This window comes from Salmo trutta, unplaced genomic scaffold, assembly GCF_901001165.1.
Source record: "Salmo trutta unplaced genomic scaffold, fSalTru1.1, whole genome shotgun sequence".
Classification (NCBI taxonomy): domain Eukaryota; kingdom Metazoa; phylum Chordata; class Actinopteri; order Salmoniformes; family Salmonidae; genus Salmo; species Salmo trutta.
In genome coordinates, this window is record NW_021823337.1 from 17,501 (window position 1) to 36,931 (window position 19,431).

Sequence of the window (19,431 nt, forward strand, 5' to 3'; positions counted from 1 at the left end):
CAACTAATACAACTACTAATACAACTAATAAAACTACTGATACAACTACTGATACAACTAATACAACTACTAATAAAACTACTACAACTACTAATACAACTACTGATACAACTAATACAACTACTAATACAACTACTAATACAACTACTAATACAACTACTGATACAACTACTGCTACAACTACTGATACAACTACTGATACAACTACTGCTACAACTACTAATACAACTACTAATACAACTAATACAACTACTAATACAACTAATAAAACTACTGATACAACTACTAATACAACTAATAAAACTACTGATACAACTACTGCTACAACTACTAATACAACTACTAATACAACTAATACAACTAATAAAACTACTGATACAACTACTGCTACAACTACTGCTACAACTACTAATACAACTACTAATACAACTAATACAACTAATAAAACTACTGATACAACTACTGCTACAACTACTGCTACAACTACTAATACAACTAATAAAACTACTGCTACAACTACTAATACAACTACTGCTACAACTACTAATACAACTAATAAAACTACTGATACAACTACTGATACAACTACTAATACAACTAATTCATCCTCTTAAGGATTAGCCCTTTTTTTAAATGTTTGCCTAAAATGACAGTCTCAAATCTAACTGCCTGGTAGCATTTGAAAGGAAACACTTTGAAGTTTATGGAAATGTGAATGTAGTAGAATATAACACAATAGATCTGGTTAAAGATAAATACAATGAAAAACCCAACCGTTCTCCATACTGAACACCAGCATTACACTGTTGGAGCTGGGAACACCAGCATTACACTGTTGGAGCTGGGAACACCAGCATTATACTGTTGGAGCTGGGAACACCAGCATTACACTGTTGGAGCTGGGAACACCAGCATTACACTGTTGGAGCTGGGAACACCAGCATTATACTGTTGGAGCTGGGAACACCAGCATTATACTGTTGGAGCTGGGAACACCAGCATTACACTGTTGGAGCTGGGAACACCAGCATTACACTGTTGGAGCTGGAACACCAGCATTACACTGTTGGAGCTGGGAACACCAGCATTATACTGTTGGAGCTGGGGAACACCAGCATTACACTGTTGGAGCTGGGAACACCAGCATTACACTGTTGGAGCTGGGAACACCAGCATTATACTGTTGGAGCTGGAACACCAGCATTACACTGTTGGAGCTGGGAACACCAGCATTACACTGTTGGAGCTGGGAACACCAGCATTACACTGTTGGAGCTGGGAACACCAGCATTATACTGTTGGAGCTAGAAACACCAACATTACACTGTTGGAGCTGGGAACACCAGCATTACACTGTTGGAGCTGGGAACACCAGCATTACACTGTTGGAGCTGGGAACACCAGCATTACACTGTTGGAGCTGGGAACACCAGCATTATACTGTTGGAGCTGGGAACACCAGCATTATACTGTTGGAGCTGGGAACACCAGCATTACACTGTTGGAGCTGGGAACACCAGCATTACACTGTTGGAGCTGGGAACACCAGCATTACACTGTTGGAGCTGGGAACACCAGCATTATACTGTTGGAGCTGGGAAGACCAGCATTACACTGTTGGAGCTGGGAACACCAGCATTACACTGTTGGAGCTGGGAACACCAGCATTATACTGTTGGAGCTGGGAACACCAGCATTACACTGTTGGAGCTGGGAACACCAGCATTACACTGTTGGAGCTGGGAACACCAGCATTACACTGTTGGAGCTGGGAACACCAGCATTATACTGTTGGAGCTAGAAACACCAACATTACACTGTTGGAGCTGGGAACACCAGCATTACACTGTTGGAGCTGGGAACACCAGCATTACACTGTTGGAGCTGGGAACACCAACATTACACTGTTGGAGCTGGGAACACCAGCATTACACTGTTGGAGCTGGGAACACCAGCATTACACTGTTGGAGCTGGGAACACCAGCATTATACTGTTGGAGCTAGAAACACCAACATTACACTGTTGGAGCTGGGAACACCAGCATTACACTGTTGGAGCTGGGAACACCAGCATTACACTGTTGGAGCTGGGAACACCAGCATTACACTGTTGGAGCTGGGAACACCAGCATTACACTGTTGGAGCTGGGAACACCAGCATTATACTGTTGGAGCTGGGAACACCAGCGTTACACTGTTGGAGCTGGGAACACCAGCATTACACTGTTGGAGCTGGGAACACCAGCATTACACTGTTGGAGCTGGGAACCCCAGCATTACACTGTTGGAGCTGGAAACACCAGCATTACACTGTTGGAGCTGGGAACACCAGCATTACACTGTTGGAGCTGGGAACACCAGCATCATACTGTTGGAGCTGGGAACACCAGCATTACACTGTTGGAGCTGGAAACACCAGCATTACACTGTTGGAGCTGGGAACACCAGCATTACACTGTTGGAGCTGGGAACACCAGCATTATACTGTTGGAGCTGGGAACACCAGCATTATACTGTTGGAGCTGGGAACACCAGCATTACACTGTTGGAGCTGGGAACACCAGCATTATACTGTTGGAGCTGGGAACACCAGCATTACACTGTTGGAGCTGGGAACCCCAGCATTACACTACACCAGCGATAACATCTGCAAAATATATGTCTATGCGACCAATATAACATGTGATTATGTTGGACTGTGTTCTTGTTGAGTTTTTCCTTCATGTTTGTCAGATTTATCCGTTTTTTTCCAGATTATCGTCTGGGGACAGTGTCACAATACCTTTCTAAAAGAAGTCTTTCCTGACCTGTCACGTCTCTTTCTGTCCAACAGGCACATCTCCCACTTCATGCACAAAGTCCCGTTCCCCTCCTCCCAGAGACCACGAATCCTACTGCAGGTGAGATGGAGTCCGTCCAAAACATTGTAGAAACCCCGTCGATATGACTCGACCATTTTGATAATCTGACTGTGAGATCTGGTCGTGTTGCCACGGCTACTGTAGAGTATTGAACTCTGACCCGATTTTTTTTCTTGCTGACGACCTGTACAAACTCTCTCTGTTTGCTCTACAGCTGTCTCCACATGATAGTCTGATGCTGAGCCAGCCTGTCTCCTCCCCTCTGCCTCTCAGGTAAGACGGACGGATGGACAGAGAGACAGACAGAGAGACAGACAGCTAGTCAGACAGACAGACAGACAGACAGACAGACAGACAGACAGACAGACAGACAGACAGACAGACAGACAGACAGACAGTGAACAACACATTATGAATTTAACTTCTCTCTCTCTCAGTGGTGGCCGCCTCTCCATTATGAATTTAACTTCTCTCTCTCAGTGGTGGCCGTCTCTCCATTATGAATTTAACTTCTCTCTCTCAGTGGTGGCCGTCTCTCCATTATGAATTTAACTTCTCTCTCTCAGTGGTGGCCGTCTCTCCATTATGAATTTAACTTCTCTCTCTCAGTGGTGGCCGTCTCTCCATTATGAATTTAACTTCTCTCTCTCAGTGGTGGCCGTCCCTCCATTATGAATTTAACTTCTCTCTCTCTCAGTGGTGGCCGTCTCTCCATTATGAATTTAACTTCTCTCTCTCAGTGGTGGTCGTCTCTCCATTATGAATTTAACTTCTCTCTCTCAGTGGTGGCCGTCTCTCCATTATGAATTTAACTTCTCTCTCTCAGTGGTGGCCGTCTCTCCATTATGAATTTAACTTCTCTCTCTCAGTGGTGGCCGTCTCTCCATTATGAATTTAACTTCTCTCTCAGTGGTGGCCGTCCCTCCATTATGAATTGAACTTCTCTCTCTCTCAGTGGTGGCCGTCTCTCCATTATGAATTTAATTTCTCTCTCTCTCAGTGGTGGCCGTCTCTCCATTATGAATTTAACTTCTCTCTCTCAGTGGTGGCCGTCTCTCCATTATGAATTTAACTTCTCTCTCTCAGTGGTGGTCGTCTCTCCATTATGAATTTAACTTCTCTCTCTCAGTGGTGGCCGCCTCTCCACGCTGCTCCTTAACCTGGGTCCTAAGAATGCGACCACTCTGCTGGTTCTGACTGTAACAGAACACAAGATCCTGGTCCACTCTCTCAGACCGGCCGTGCTGACCAGTGTTACGGAGGCCCTGGTGTCGGTGAGTGTGTGTGTGTGTGTGCGCATGTGATCTCCATGGAAATTGAACCTATAACCTCGGTATGGTTTATGGGGCGGCAGGGTAGCCTAGTGGTTAGAGCGTTGGATTAGTAACCGAAAGGTTGCAAGATTGAATCTCCGAGTCTGACAAGGTAAAAATCTGTCGTTCTGCCCCTGAACAAGACAGTTAACCCCACTGTTCCTAGGTCATCATTGTAAATAAGAATTTGTTCTTAACTGACTTACCTAGTTAAATAAATGGTTAACACCAGGCTCTCTACCCACTGAGCCACTAAGGTCCGCACCAGGACTACTCCGACAGTACATCAGCTAATGCTCATATATAGGGTTTAAAACAAAACAAATGCATGGGTTTATAGTCCCAAAGGGGAACTTTAACTCGCTCCCAAAGCAGAGTTGGACAGTAAGTGGTTCTTGGTCCCGTGTGGCTCAGTTGGTAGAGCATGGTGTTTGCAACGCCAGGGTTGTGGGTTCGATTCCCACGGGGGACCAGTATGAAAACTTATGCATTCACTACTGTAAGTCGCTCTGGATAAGAGCGTCTGCTAAAATGTAAAATATTTTACGTGAAGTTATCCCATTATCTCAACTGTGACGGTGAGTGTTGGAATATACTTAACTGTCAGCCTGTCTGTCTCCAACATCCTCCAGATGATCTTCCCCTTCCACTGGCCGTGCCCCTACATCCCTCTGTGCCCGCTGGCCCTGGCAGATGTTCTCTCTGCCCCGTGCCCTTTCATCGTGGGCGTCGACTCACGTTACTTTGACCTCTACGTGCCTCCGTCCGACGTCTGTTGTGTCGACCTGGACACCAACAACATATTACAGTAAGTCTGACCCCTGGAACCTTAACCATGAGGTCTGCTGTGTCAACAGTGAGTTATCTGTAAGCCCTGAACCCTGACCTCTATCTATGACCCTGACCCTAACCCGTACCCCAGACGTTTGCAGTGTCACAGTTAGTGTTTTTCCGAGTTATTCGGACAGGGAGATCATGAAATGAGTAGGGAGACAGATTATATATGCTGCAGGCAGTGTTACCTGATAGACCACCCTCAGTCACTAATGACCTATGACCTCTACCAATACCAATCTCCCATAACCTCCCATGCCTAACCTCTTGTCTCTTTGGTTTGTCCATGTTGTTGTGTAACGATAATGACTCACTCAGGGAAAAATATGTTATCGTCCGTTTTCTTTTCAGAGGACAGAAATTCAACTATCACAATACAATTTTCCATGTTGTGCTTAATTGCAGTTTTTTCCCAACTGTTATTAACACACTTTTGCTGAAACTACATCTCAGGTACTCTAAACACAAAACTCTAAACATAAAACACAAAACAGTTAGCCAATATCCCCAAACCCCTCAGACATGAAACACAGCAATCAAAATCCCTCCCTTCCTCCTTTCAGCTCTTCCTCCTGTTGTCCTCCCTCCCTCTCTCTCTCTCTCTCTCTCTCTCTCTCTCTCTCCCTCTCTCTCTCTCTCTCTCTCTCTCTCTCTCTCTCGTTCTCTCTCTCTCTCTCTCGCTCTCTCTCTCTCTCTCTTTCCCCCTCCCTCCCACCATCTCTTCCTAATGCTGTCAGGGTTGCCAGTCCTGTGTGGATGTCCTCCCTCCCACCATCTCTTCCTAATGCTGTCAGGGTTGCCAGTCCTTTGTGGATGTCCTCCCCCTTTCCATCTCTTCCTAATGCTGTCAGGGTTGCCAGTCCTGTGTGGATGTCCTCCCCCTTTCCACATCTTCCTAATGCTGTCAGGGTTGCCAGTCCTGTGTGGATATTATCCTAATGCTGTCAGGGTTGCCAGTCCTGTGTGGATGTCCTCCCTCCCCCCCATCTCATCTCTTCTTCCTCCTGCTGTCTTTCTATCTCTTTCTCGTCTCCTCATCTCCCCGTCTCCTCATCTCCTCGTCTCCTAATCTCTTGTGTTGTGTTGTGTTTTCAGTAAAGAGGAGAAGAGGGCCCTAACGTGGAAGATACTACCACAGAAAGCCTGCAAACATCTCCTCAATACCCTGGGTAATCTGTACCAACAGCTGACTGAAGGTGAGCCCTGGAAACGGATAAAAAACAGTTTATCTTCATTTCCGCGTAAGTCTCCCATTTGACGTAATAAAGTAATGTACTCTGGAGGTCTGCGTTTGCGTGCTCTGATTCAGCCCATTGTAAATCAGTCAGTGTTTCATCTTACATACCAGTGGATATACAGTACTTCTCATCAATCAGCCATCTTCTATAATTTAGTTGGGCCGTCCCTGTAGCTCAGTTGGTAGAGCATGGTGTTTGCAACGCCAGGGTTGTGGGTTCGATTCCCAAGGGGGGCCAGCACAGAAAGAGGAAAAAAAAGGTATGGAATGAAATGTATGCATTCACTACTGTAAGTCGCTCTGGATAAGAGCTTCTGCTAAATGACTAAAATGTAAAATCTAGTTCAGCAGTATCTTTGACTTAAGGTATCAATACATTTAACAGAAATGTTGTGCAAGTCTCCCTTTGAAGTCAATGAAGGATTTAAATGGGGAGAGTCCCGAGATGCACTTGTTTATCTCAACCCATTGTAAATTAGACATTTCAGAGGATAGATCAATCGATTCTGTTTTATTACCCTCTACTGGTCGTAAATTAGACACACACACACGCACACACACACACACACACACACACACACACACACACACACACACACACACACACACATTAGAGACAGAAGGGACATAAAGATGGATTCCAGTAGAATCCTAGAAAAGCTTGAAGTGATGTTTTCTTTCAAGTCTTCAGATGTCTGATCTAGTATAGGTCCAGGTATTTGTATTTTATTATGGATCCCCATTAGTTCCTGCCAAGGCAGCAGCTACTCTTCCTGGGGTTTATTATGGATCCCCATTAGTTCCTGCCAAGGCAGCAGCTACTCTTCCTGGGGTTTATTATGGATCCCCATTAGTTCCTGCCAAGGCAGCAGCTTCTCTTCCTGGGGTTTATTATGGATCCCCATTAGTTCCTGCCAAGGCAGCGGCTACTCTTCCTGGGGTTTATAATGGATCCCCATTAGTTCCTGTTGCCAAGGCAGCAGCTACTCTTCCTGGGGTTTATTATGGATCCCCATTAGTTCCTGTTGAGGCAGCAGCTACTCTTCCTGGGGTTTATTATGGATCCCCATTAGTTCCTGCCAAGGCAGCAGCTACTCTTCCTGGGGTTTATTATGGATCCCCATTAGTTCCTGCCAAGGCAGCAGCTACTCTTCCTGGGGTTTATTATGGATCCCCATTAGTTCCTGCCAAGGCAGCAGCTACTCTTCCTAGGGTTTATTATGGATCCACATTAGTTCCTGTTGCCAAGGCAGCAGCTACTCTTCCTGGGGTTTATTATGGATCCCCATTAGTTCCTGCCAAGGCAGCAGCTACTCTTCCTGGGGTTTATTATGGATCCCCATTAGTTCCTGCCAAGGCAGCAGCTACTCTTCCTGGGGTTTATTATGGATCCCCATTAGTTCCTGTCAAGGCAGCAGCTACTCTTCCTGGTGTTTATTATGGATCCCCATTAGTTCCTGCCAAGGCAGCAGCTACTCTTCCTGGGGTTTATTATGGATCCCCATTAGTTCCTGCCAAGGCAGCAGCTACTCTTCCTGGGGTTTATTATGGATCCCCATTAGTTCCTGTCAAGGCAGCAGCTACTCTTCCTGGGGTTTATTCTGGATCCCCATTAGTTCCTGTCAAGGCAGCAGCTACTCTTCCTGGGGTTTATTATGGATCCCCATTAGTTCCTGTTGCCAAGGCAGCAGCTACTCTTCCTGGGGTCCACACAAAACATGAAACAGAATGACATAACACAGAACATTAATAGACAAGAACAGCTGAAGGACAGAACTTCATACATTTTTAAAAAGGCACACGTAGAATACATATCAATACATACACAAACTATCTATTTCAAATAGGGGAGAGGCGTTGTGCCGCAAGGTGTTGCTTTATCTGTTTTTTGAAACCAGGTTTGCTGTTTATTTGAGCAATATGAGATGGAAGGGAGTTCCATGCAATAAGGGCTCTCTATATAATACTGTACGCTTTCTTGAATTTGTTCTGGATTTGGGGACTGTGAAAAGACCCCTGGTGAGATAAGTGTGTGTGTCAGAGCTGTGTCTGAGTTGACTATGCGAACAATTTAGGATTTTCAACACATTAATGTTTCTTATAAAAAGAAGAAGTGATGCAGTCAGTCTCTCCTCAACTCTTAGCCAAGAAAGACTGGAATACATAGTATTTATATCAGCCCTCTGATTACAATGAAGAGCAAGACATGCCGCTCTGTTCTGGGCCAGCTGCAGCTTAACTAGGCCTTTCCTTGCATCACTGAACCACACGACTAGACAATAATCAAGATTTGTCAAAACTAGAGCCTGCAGGACTTGCTTTGTGGAGTGTGGTGTCAAAAAGCAGAGCATCTCCTTATTACGGCCAGACCTCTCCCGATATTTACAACCATTGAATCTACATGTTTTAACCATGACAGTTTACAATCTAAGGTAACAACAAGTAATTTAGTCTCCTCAACTTGTTCAACAGCCACACCATTCATTACCAGATTCAGCTGAGGTCTAGAACTTAGGGGAGGATTTGTACCAAACACAATGCTCTTAGTTTTAGAGATGTTCAGGACCAGTTTATTACTGGCCACCCATTCCAAAACAGACTGCAACTCTTTGTTAAGGGTTGCAGTGATTTCAATAGCTGTGGTTGCTGATGTCTATAGGGTTGAATCATCAGCGTACATGGACACACATGCTTTGTTTAATGCCAGTGGCAGGTCATTGGTAAAAATAGAAAAGAGTAGAGGGCCTAGAGAGCTGCCCTGTGGTACACCACACTTTACCTGTTTGACATTATAGAAGCTTCCATTGAAGAAAACCCTTTGAGTTCAATTCGATAGATAACTCTGAATCCACGATACGGCAGAGGTTGAAAAGCCATAACACATATGGTTTTTTCAACAACAGGTTATGGTCAATAATATCAAAAGGCTGCACTGAAATCTAACAGTACAGCTCCCACAATCTTATTATTATCAATTTTGGGTCGGCAAGCTTTTGGATGTACCATGCCATCTACCATTTCTGTAACCTTTTATAGACCTGTGTGAATTTATTATCTCATAAGAAAGTTGTTACCTAACTAAAGCCAAAGCAAAACATCAATATAAAAAAAATGCTGACTGAAAACACTACATAAAAGCAGAATGTACAGTATTTCTGGTCCTATTGTCCAACAAGGGGGTTTGTGTCTGAGGTTAGTTTATTTAATACCTGTCTCTCTTCGGTATTGTCCAGGTGGCCAAGTCAACGGCGAGGACGGTCTGATGGAGCCCACTGCGAGTGACCCAGACCTGGCGAGCGGAGAGAAGAGCCTCCACACGCTAGAGATGCAGATCCAGGAAGCATTCCTTAGGTTCATGGCGGCCATATTGAAAGGGTACCGCTCTTACCTCCTCCCCATCACGCAGGCCCCTTCCGAAAGGACCACGGACGCAAGCTCGCTGTTCGACTTGCAAGGTTAGTACAGGCCGTGTGTTTACATCTGATTTTAGTTTGTTACCATTCCTACAGGAGAATATCCAGCCACACTTAGACTACAGTGGAAGTAAATTTCTACCTCTGCTTCATCCTCTAAGAGTGACTGAATATTCTGCTCTCTCCTCCTCCCGTTGGAACAGTTAAGTAACATGTAGACAGGCTGTTGTTGCTCTGCAGTCGACCACAGTTTAACTCTGCAGCTGGTCCATCCTAATAATGAGGTCTGGAGTAGAGCCTGCAGAGCTTGGCCTGAACTGATTTAGTGACTAATGATGTATGGTGATTTAGTGTAATGATGATTTAGTGACTAATGATGTATGGTGATTTAGTGTAATGGTAATTTAGTGACTAATGATGTATGGTAATTTAGTGACTAATGATGTATGGTGATTTAGTGACTAATGATGTATGGTGATTTAGTGACTAATGATGTATGGTGATTTAGTGTAATGGTGATTTAGTGACTAATGATGTATGGTAATTTAGTGTAATGATGATTTAGTGACTAATGATGTATGGTGATTTAGTGACTAATGATGTATGGTAATTTAGTGACTAATGATGTATGATGATTTAGTGACTAATGATGTATGGTGATTTAGTGTAATGGTAATTTAGTGACTAATGATGTATGGTGATTTAGTGACTAATAATGTATGGTGATTTAGTGTAATGATGATTTAGTGACTAATGATGTATGGTGATTTAGTGTAATGATGATTTAGTGACTAATGATGTATGGTAATTTAGTGACTAATGATGTATGGTAATTTAGTGACTAATGATGTATGGTGATTTAGTGACTAATGATGTATGGTGATTTAGTGTAATGGTGATTTAGTGACTAATGATGTATGGTGATTTAGTTTAATGATGATTTAGTGACTAATGATGTATGGTAATTTAGTGACTAATGATGTATGATGATTTAGTGACTAATGATGTATGGTGATTTAGTGTAATGGTGATTTAGTGACTAATGATGTATGGTGATTTAGTGTAATGATGATTTAGTGACGAATGATGTATGGTAATTTAGTGACTAATGATGTATGGTGATTTAGTGTAATGGTGATTTAGTGACTAATGATGTATGGTGATTTAGTGTAATGATGATTTAGTGACTAATGATGTATGGTGATTTAGTGTAATGGTAATTTAGTGACTAATGATGTATGGTGATTTAGTGACTAATGATGTATGGTGATTTAGTGTAATGATGATTTAGTGACTAATGATGTATGGTAATTTAGTGACTAATGATGTATGGTGATTTAGTGTAATGATGATTTAGTGACTAATGATGTATGGTGATTTAGTGTAATGATGATTTAGTGACTAATGATGTATGGTAATTTAGTGACTAATGATGTATGGTGATTTAGTGACTAATGATGTATGGTGATTTAGTGACTAATGATGTATGGTGATTTAGTGTAATGATGATTTAGTGACTAATGATGTATGGTGATTTAGTGTAATGGTGATTTAGTGACTAATGATGTATGGTGATTTAGTGACTAATGATGTATGGTGATTTAGTGCAGGGATGGGCAACTTTGGTGGTGGGGCCCACAAACAAAATGTAACTCATGAGCTCGTGGGACTGCGTACCCAAATCCATTGTACACATCCTTCCGTAGGACGGAGAGAAATGTTTTCAGTTTTTAATATGATATCCGAGTGAGACTGACTAACAAAATCAGTCGGTGCCCCTCGGCCGGTAATTCCACCATGATAGCAAGTTTAAATGGTGCTTCTACACCTGCATTGCTTGCTGTTTGGGGTTTTAGGCTGGGTTTCTGTACAGCACTTTGAGATATCAGCTGATGTAAGAAGGCCTTTTTAAATACATTTGATTTGATTTGAAATAGCTGGTCACTAAACTATCTTGTCTTTATTACCACATCATGGAGGACGGTGGGTTGTCTTTAACACGTTCAATAGAATGCGACATCTGTCGATAGACGTAGCTGGTAAATTCGCTCTGGCTCTCTACTCCGATTTCAGAGCACTGTCGTCTGAGTGTGCCAGAGCACGGAATAACTGCTGAATTTACAAACACTCAACACCCGTTGAATTTAGTAAACGTCGGCAAAAAAAACAACTAATTAAATTGTTGCTAGCAGCACATTTGCAGTTACCAACGCTCTGGGTAACATCAAAAGAACCTTACCAGCTCTGCTAGGGAGAGTAAAATTATCAGAGTGAGTTGTTCTCTCATTTGTGTCTGGAAGTAGCTAGTAAGCTAGTGTCGTGTCTTTGGCTATGCCGGATTAAGTGATATGACATGCTAACTTATAAAATGATTTCTCTGTAATTAATATTACCTGATTGAGCTAATCATGTAAATGTAATTAACTAGAAAGTCGGGGCACCACGGAAGAACGTTTATAGAGCCGTTATCTTCCGAATAAACTCTTAAAATACTTAGTAATATTTTACATCGATAGCAGTCAATATTAACCCTTATCTTATTTTCAGTCTCATAATGAAAGTTGTAAATTCTTGGTTATCTTCACGAACCCTGGCTAACAAGTTGAATCAGCAATACAAAATTGGGTTTAATTATTTATTTACTAAATACCTAAACTAATCACACAGAATTACATATACACAGAATACCAATGATGTCATACAGAAAACGTCCCGGTGGACGGAACCTGGTTACACAAAGGAAAGGGGGTTGGGCTTGAATGAAAGAGCAGGAAGACTTAGGAACCACAAACAGCAGCTATGCTATCGTAAATACATTATCTTATGCATTCTAAATTACCGCCCATTTGGGAAAGGAAAATGCAATAAATATTTACTCTGAGCTACGCTTCGGTAGATTGGTCGTAGATGCTGGCCGGGTTGGCCAACAGATCTTCCTGTCCGTGGGAGAATGTCTCTGGTGGTAAATTGGATACGTGGTGGTATCTTCGTCTGTCTGTTAGACTGGATCCGTCGTCCGTCCTTTCCTAGCCCACGTCTACAGAGGCCGCTGCTAACTCAACGGCTAGGAAGTATCACTTCTGTAGTGAATAAGCTCAAAGTTCATACCAGTTCATACCATAGCTCACGCCGAGGTTGGCTTAGTTGACATGTGTGTCCTTCTAACGTAGAGGCTGCAGACCTCCCGTACTGGAACAACCTGGTTATCTTTTCGTCAAAGGCTTATATAGTGGAGAGGGGGGAAGGATGTGTTTCATCGTTTATAACCCCTCCTCTTCACAGGGGTGGGCCACTGATCAAGCAGGGCACTTTCCTTATGAAAACCCAATTCTCTCATTTGGAAGCTAAAATTACATTTAATCTCCTAACAAACAATTCCAATATCAAACATTTCAATTGCATAACAATTCCATGTTACTCTGATAACTAGAGGGTGGATACTTTCCCAGGTACAGTTTATGTCGTCCTGTCATCAGTCATAATGTCTCAGATGACAACGGAACTGACATCCATACTCATTACGTTCCAAAGCATATTTCCAACTGGTTTTATTACCAAAATATGGTTCCTTTCCCCATTTGTTTGATGTTCCCAGACTCTCTATATTTAACACAGGCTATTCCAGTCCTTCAGTAGGGTCAGAGAGAGAGGGGAAGGGAGAAAGGTATTTATGGGGGGGTTATAAACCTTACCCACAGGCCAACGTCATGACACTAGCCAACGTTAGCCAGTTAACTTGGGTGCTTGACTGCTGTTCCTAGGTCAGAACACTCAGATCAACCCTACTTTTCGGCCAGAGTGTCCGGTGTGCGCTCCGAGAGCGAAACGCTCTGAATTTACGTAACGATCAATCTGACAACGCTCTGAGTTTACGAATGCCCAGAGCACATTCTGGCACTCCAGATTTAAATTTACGAACACAACCGTAGTATAAACCAACCTTTAGTCTTGAAAATCTTTGGCTGTTTAGTCATGTTACTTCAACAGTATTTAACATGAGATCCTCTCTAATCTTTACAGGAATGTGGTTCTGAATATAAACAGCAACACCTCCACTATTGGCATTTCTGTATTTTCTGTAGATGTTATAACCATGTATTGCTACCACTGTATCATCAAAGGTATTATCAAAGTGAGTTTCAGAGATAGTCAGAATATGAATGTCATCTGTTACTAGCAAATTATTGATTTTCACCTTGTTTCTTAAGCTAGATATGTTAACGTCATATGGTTGTTATATGGTTGTCATATCAAATCAAATGTATTTATAAAACCCTTCTTACATCAGCTGATATCTCAAAGTGCTGTACAGAAACCCAGCCTAAAACCCCAAAACAGCAAGCAATGCAGGTGTAGAAGCACGGTGGCTGGGAAAAACTCCCTAGAAAGGCCAGAACCTAGGAAGAAACCTAGAGAGGAACCAGGCTATGAGGGGTGGCCAGTCCTCTTCTGGCTGTGCCGGGTGGAGATTATAACATGGTTGTTAAATGGTTGTCATGTGGTTGTTATATGGTTGTTATATGGTTGTCATGTGGTTGTCATGTGGTTGTCATGTGGTTGTCATATGGTTGTCATGTGGTTGTTATATGGTTGTTATATGGTTGTCATGTGGTTGTCATGTGGTTGTTATATGGTTGTTATATGGTTGTCATGTGGTTGTCATGTGGTTGTTATATGGTTGTCATGTGGTTGTCATGTGGTTGTTATATGGTTGTCATGTGGTTGTCATGTGGTTGTCATGTGGTTGTCATATGGTTGTCATGTGGTTGTTATATGGTTGTCATGTGGTTGTTATATGGTTGTTATATGGTTGTTGTATGGTTGTCATGTGGTTGTTATATGGTTGTCATGTGGTTGTTATATGGTTGTTATATGGTTGTTATATGGTTGTCATGTGGTTGTTATATGGTTGTCATGTGGTTGTCATGTGGTTGTTATATGGTTGTTGTATGGTTGTTATATGGTTGTTATATGGTTGTTATATGGTTGTTATATGGTTGTTATATGGTTGTCATATGGTTGTTATATGGTTGTTATATGGTTGTCATATGGTTGTCATGTGGTTGTTGTATGGTTGCCATGTGGTTGTCATGTGGTTGTTATATGGTTGTTATGTGGTTGTCATGTGGTTGTCATGTGGTTGTCATGTGGTTGTCATGTGGTTGTCATGTGGTTGTCATGTGGTTGTCATGTGGTTGTCATATGGTTGTCAAGTGGTTGTTATATGGTTGTCATGTGGTTGTTATATGGTTGTTATATGGTTGTTGTATGGTTGTCATGTGGTTGTTATATGGTTGTCATGTGGTTGTTATATGGTTGTTATATGGTTGTTGTATGGTTGTCATGTGGTTGTTATATGGTTGTCATGTGGTTGTCATGTGGTTGTTATATGGTTGTCATGTGGTTGTCATGTGGTTGTTATATGGTTGTTGTATGGTTGTTATATGGTTGTTATATGGTTGTTATATGGTTGTTATATGGTTGTTATATGGTTGTCATATGGTTGTTATATGGTTGTTATATGGTTGTCATATGGTTGTCATGTGGTTGTTGTATGGTTGTCATGTGGTTGTCATGTGGTTTTTATATGGTTGTTATGTGGTTGTCATGTGGTTGTCATGTGGTTGTCATGTGGTTGTCATGTGGTTGTTATATGGTTGTCATGTGGTTGTCATGTGGTTGTCATGTGGTTGTCATGTGGTTGTCATGTTGTTGTCATGTGGTTGTTATATGGTTGTCATGTGGTTGTCATGTGGTTGTCATGTGGTTGTCATGTGGTTGTTATATGGTTGTTATATGGTTGTTATATGGTTGTCATATGGTTGTCATGTGGTTGTTATATGGTTGTTATGTGGTTGTCATGTGGTTGTCATGTGGTTGTCATGTGGTTGTCATGTGGTTGTTATATGGTTGTCATGTGGTTGTCATGTGGTTGTCATGTGGTTGTCATGTGGTTGTCATGTTGTTGTCATGTGGTTGTTATATGGTTGTCATGTGGTTGTCATGTGGTTGTTATATGGTTGTTGTATGGTTGTCATGTGGTTGTCATGTGGTTGTCATATGGTTGTCATGTGGTTGTTATATGGTTGTTGTATGGTTGTCATGTGGTTGTTATATGGTTGTCATATGGTTGTTATATGGTTGTTATATGGTTGTCATGTGGTTGTTATATGGTTGTTATATGGTTGTCATGTGGTTGTTATATGGTTGTTGTATGGTTGTCATGTGGTTGTCATGTGGTTGTCATATGGTTGTCATGTGGTTGTTATATGGTTGTTGTATGGTTGTCATGTGGTTGTCATGTGGTTGTCATGTGGTTGTTATATGGTTGTTGTATGGTTGTCATGTGGTTGTCATGTGGTTGTTATATGGTTGTTATATGGTTGTCATGTGGTTGTTATATGGTTGTTATATGGTTGTCATGTGGTTGTTATATGGTTGTCATGTGGTTGTTATATGGTTGTTATATGGTTGTCATGTGGTTGTCATGTGGTTGTCATGTGGTTGTCATGTGGTTGTTATATGGTTGTTATATGGTTGTCATGTGGTTGTTATATGGTTGTCATGTGGTTGTCATGTGGTTGTCATGTGGTTGTTATATGGTTGTTATATGGTTGTCATGTGGTTGTCATGTGGTTGTTATATGGTTGTCATGTGGTTGTCATGTGGTTGTCATGTTGTTGTCATGTGGTTGTTATATGGTTGTCATGTGGTTGTCATGTGGTTGTTATATCGTTGTCATGTGGTTGTTATGTGGTTGTCATATGGTTGTCATGTGGTTGTCATGTGGTTGTTATATGGTTGTCATGTGGTTGTCATGTGGTTGTTATATGGTTGTCATGTGGTTGTCATGTGGTTGTTATATGGTTGTCATGTGGTTGTCATGTGGTTGTTATATGGTTGTCATATGGTTGTTATATGGTTGTCGTGTGGTTGTCATATGGTTGTCATGTGATTGTTATATGGTTGTTGTATGGTTGTCATGTGGTTGTCATGTGGTTGTCATGTGGTTGTTATATGGTTGTTATATGGTTGTCATGTGGTTGTTATATGGTTGTCATGTGGTTGTTATATGGTTGTCATGTGGTTGTCATGTGGTTGTTATATGGTTGTTATATGGTTGTCATGTGGTTGTTATATGGTTGTCATGTGGTTGTCATGTGGTTGTCATGTGGTTGTTATGTGGTTGTCATATGGTTGTCATATGGTTGTCATGTGGTTGTCATGTGGTTGTCATGTGGTTGTTATATGGTTGTCATGTGGTTGTCATGTGGTTGTCATGTGGTTGTTGTATGGTTGTCGTGTGGTTGTCATATGGTTGTAATATGGTTGTTATATGGTTGTTATATTTTTGTTATATGGTTGTCATATGGTTGTCGTGCTCTTCAGGGTTCTTAAAGAGCCGGGATCGTTCCCACCAGAAGTTCTACTCCCAGATGATCAGGACCCAGATGTTTATCCGGTTCATCGAGGAATGTTCCTTCGTCAGCGATAAAGACGCCAGTCTGGCCTTCTTCGACGAGTGTGTTGATAAGGTAAGATGATAATGTCCTATAGTATTCTCAGTGTGTCGATAAGGTAAGATGATAATGTACTATAGTATTCTCAGTGTGTCGATAAGGTAAGATGATAATGTCCTATAGTATTCTCAGTGTGTCGATAAGGTAAGATGATAATGTCCTATAGTATTCTCAGTGTGTCGATAAGGTAAGATGATAATGTCCTATAGTACTATAGGATTCTCAGTGTGTCGATAAGGTAAGACTTGTTAGTCCACAGAGAATGAGATGGACCAGCACACCATGAATAGTATTCAATGAAGCATGTATTTCTCTGCACATAGTATTGCATCATTCAGTGATCTGTCTTCATGTGCTGTATTTCCAACCAGGTATTACTGTACATAGAACGAGTCATACACAGGATACAGTTCATGTATTTGAAATTGTAGGTGGTCCTTTAAATTAAGAAAAGTTATCAGTCATCTGAGTTGTTTGTGAGAGTTAGTATCTCATCCAGAATGTATTCATAATTTATCGTTATACAGGGCCTTTTGGCTAAACCAACAAGAAACATTCAGGAAATTGTAGACCAAACTGCAACCAGCAGAAAGCTTGTCCCTTTAGGCTACAATTAGTACTAGTCCTTCTGTTCTCTAGTCAATCCTTCATCTGTTTCTCTCCTTTCTCCCTCTGCCTGGTGCATTTCCTTTACACTCTCCTGTCTGTCTACCTGTCTGTCTACCTGTCTGCCTGTCTACCTTCCTGTCTACCTGCCTGTCTACCTGTCTGCCTGTCTACCTGCCTGTCTACCTGCCTGTCTACCTGTCTGCCTGTCTACCTGCCTGTCTACCTGCCTGTCTACCTGTCTGCCTGTCTACCTGCCTGTCTACCTGCCTGTCTACCTGTCTGTCTGTCTGTCTGTCTGCCTGTCTACCTGTCTGCCTGCCTACCTGTCTGTCTACCTGTCTGTCTACCTGTCTGTCTGTCTGTCTGTCTGTCTGTCTGTCTGTCTGCCTGTCTACCTGCCTGTCTACCTGTCTGCCTGTTTACCTGCCTGTCTACCCACCTGTCTACCTGTCTGTCTGTCTGCCTGTCTACCCGCCTGTCTATCTGTCTGCCTGTCTACCCGCCTGTCTACCTACCTGTCTGCCTGTCTACCTGTCTACCTGTCTGCCTGCCTACCTGTCTGTCTACCTGTCTGTCTACCTGTCTGCCTGTCAACCTGCCTGTCTACCTGCCTGTCTACCCACCTGTCTACCTGTCTGTCTGTCTGTCTGTCTACATACCTGTCTGCCTGTCTATCTGTCTGCCTGTCTACCCGCCTGTCTACCTGCCTGTCTACCTGTCTGTCTACCTGCCTGTCTACCTGTCTGTCTACCTGCCTGTCTACCTGCCTGTCTACCTGTCTACATGCCTGTCTGTCTTCCCGCCTGTCTACCCGCCTGTCTACCTGCCTGTCTACCTGTGATCTTGGGTCTTGCTTGGACAGCTTTACAGCAATGGAAGCAAGGTAAGCTCTCAGACCGTCTTCTTCTTCATTACTTTGTATATTATTTACGTTTCAATGTTGTAGCTTAGAACCTAAGTTCGAACATTCTCCCCAAGCTTCTTCTTTGGTTGTGACTCAGCTGCAGTGCTGGGTACAGTTGTGGGATGTGGTGCTAACCATAGAGATAGACACAGTGGAGAACAGAAGTTGAGAAAGAGGAGAGAGACAGAGAAAACATAAAGGAACATAACATTCAACATACCAATTAGGATCGGGATAAAAAAAAATACTTGAATCAGTTATAGAACCCATTGCTTTTTATGGTTGTGAGGTCTGGAGTCCTGCTCACCAAACCAAGAATTCACAAAAATGGGACAAACACCAAATTCAAATAATATCAAATCAAACTTTATTTGTCACATGCGCCGAATACAACATGTGTAGACCTTACCGTGAAATGCTCACTAACAAGCCCTTAACCAACAGAAACTCAAGAAAGAGCTAAGAAAATATTTACCAAATAAACTAAAGTAAAAAATAACAATAACGAGGCTATATACAGGGGGTTACTGTTACAGAGTCAATGTGCGGGGGTACAGGTTAGTCGAGGTCATTTGTACATGTAGGGAGGGGTGAAGTGACTATGCATAGATAATAAACAGTAGGTAGGGGTAAAGTGACTATGCATAGATAATAAACAGCGAGTAGCAGCAGATTAGGTGTTCAGCAGTCTTATGTCTTGGGGGTAGAAGCTGTTAAGGAGCCTTTTGGTCCATGACTTG

General features: G+C 42.3%; 1 pseudogene; it reads left to right on the plus strand.

Annotated features, from left to right (window-relative positions):
• Nucleotides 1–18,890, plus strand: part of LOC115190172 (C-myc promoter-binding protein-like) — a 35,780-nt pseudogene extending 16,890 nt beyond the window's left edge.
• Nucleotides 18,891–19,431: the final 541 nt, after the last annotated feature.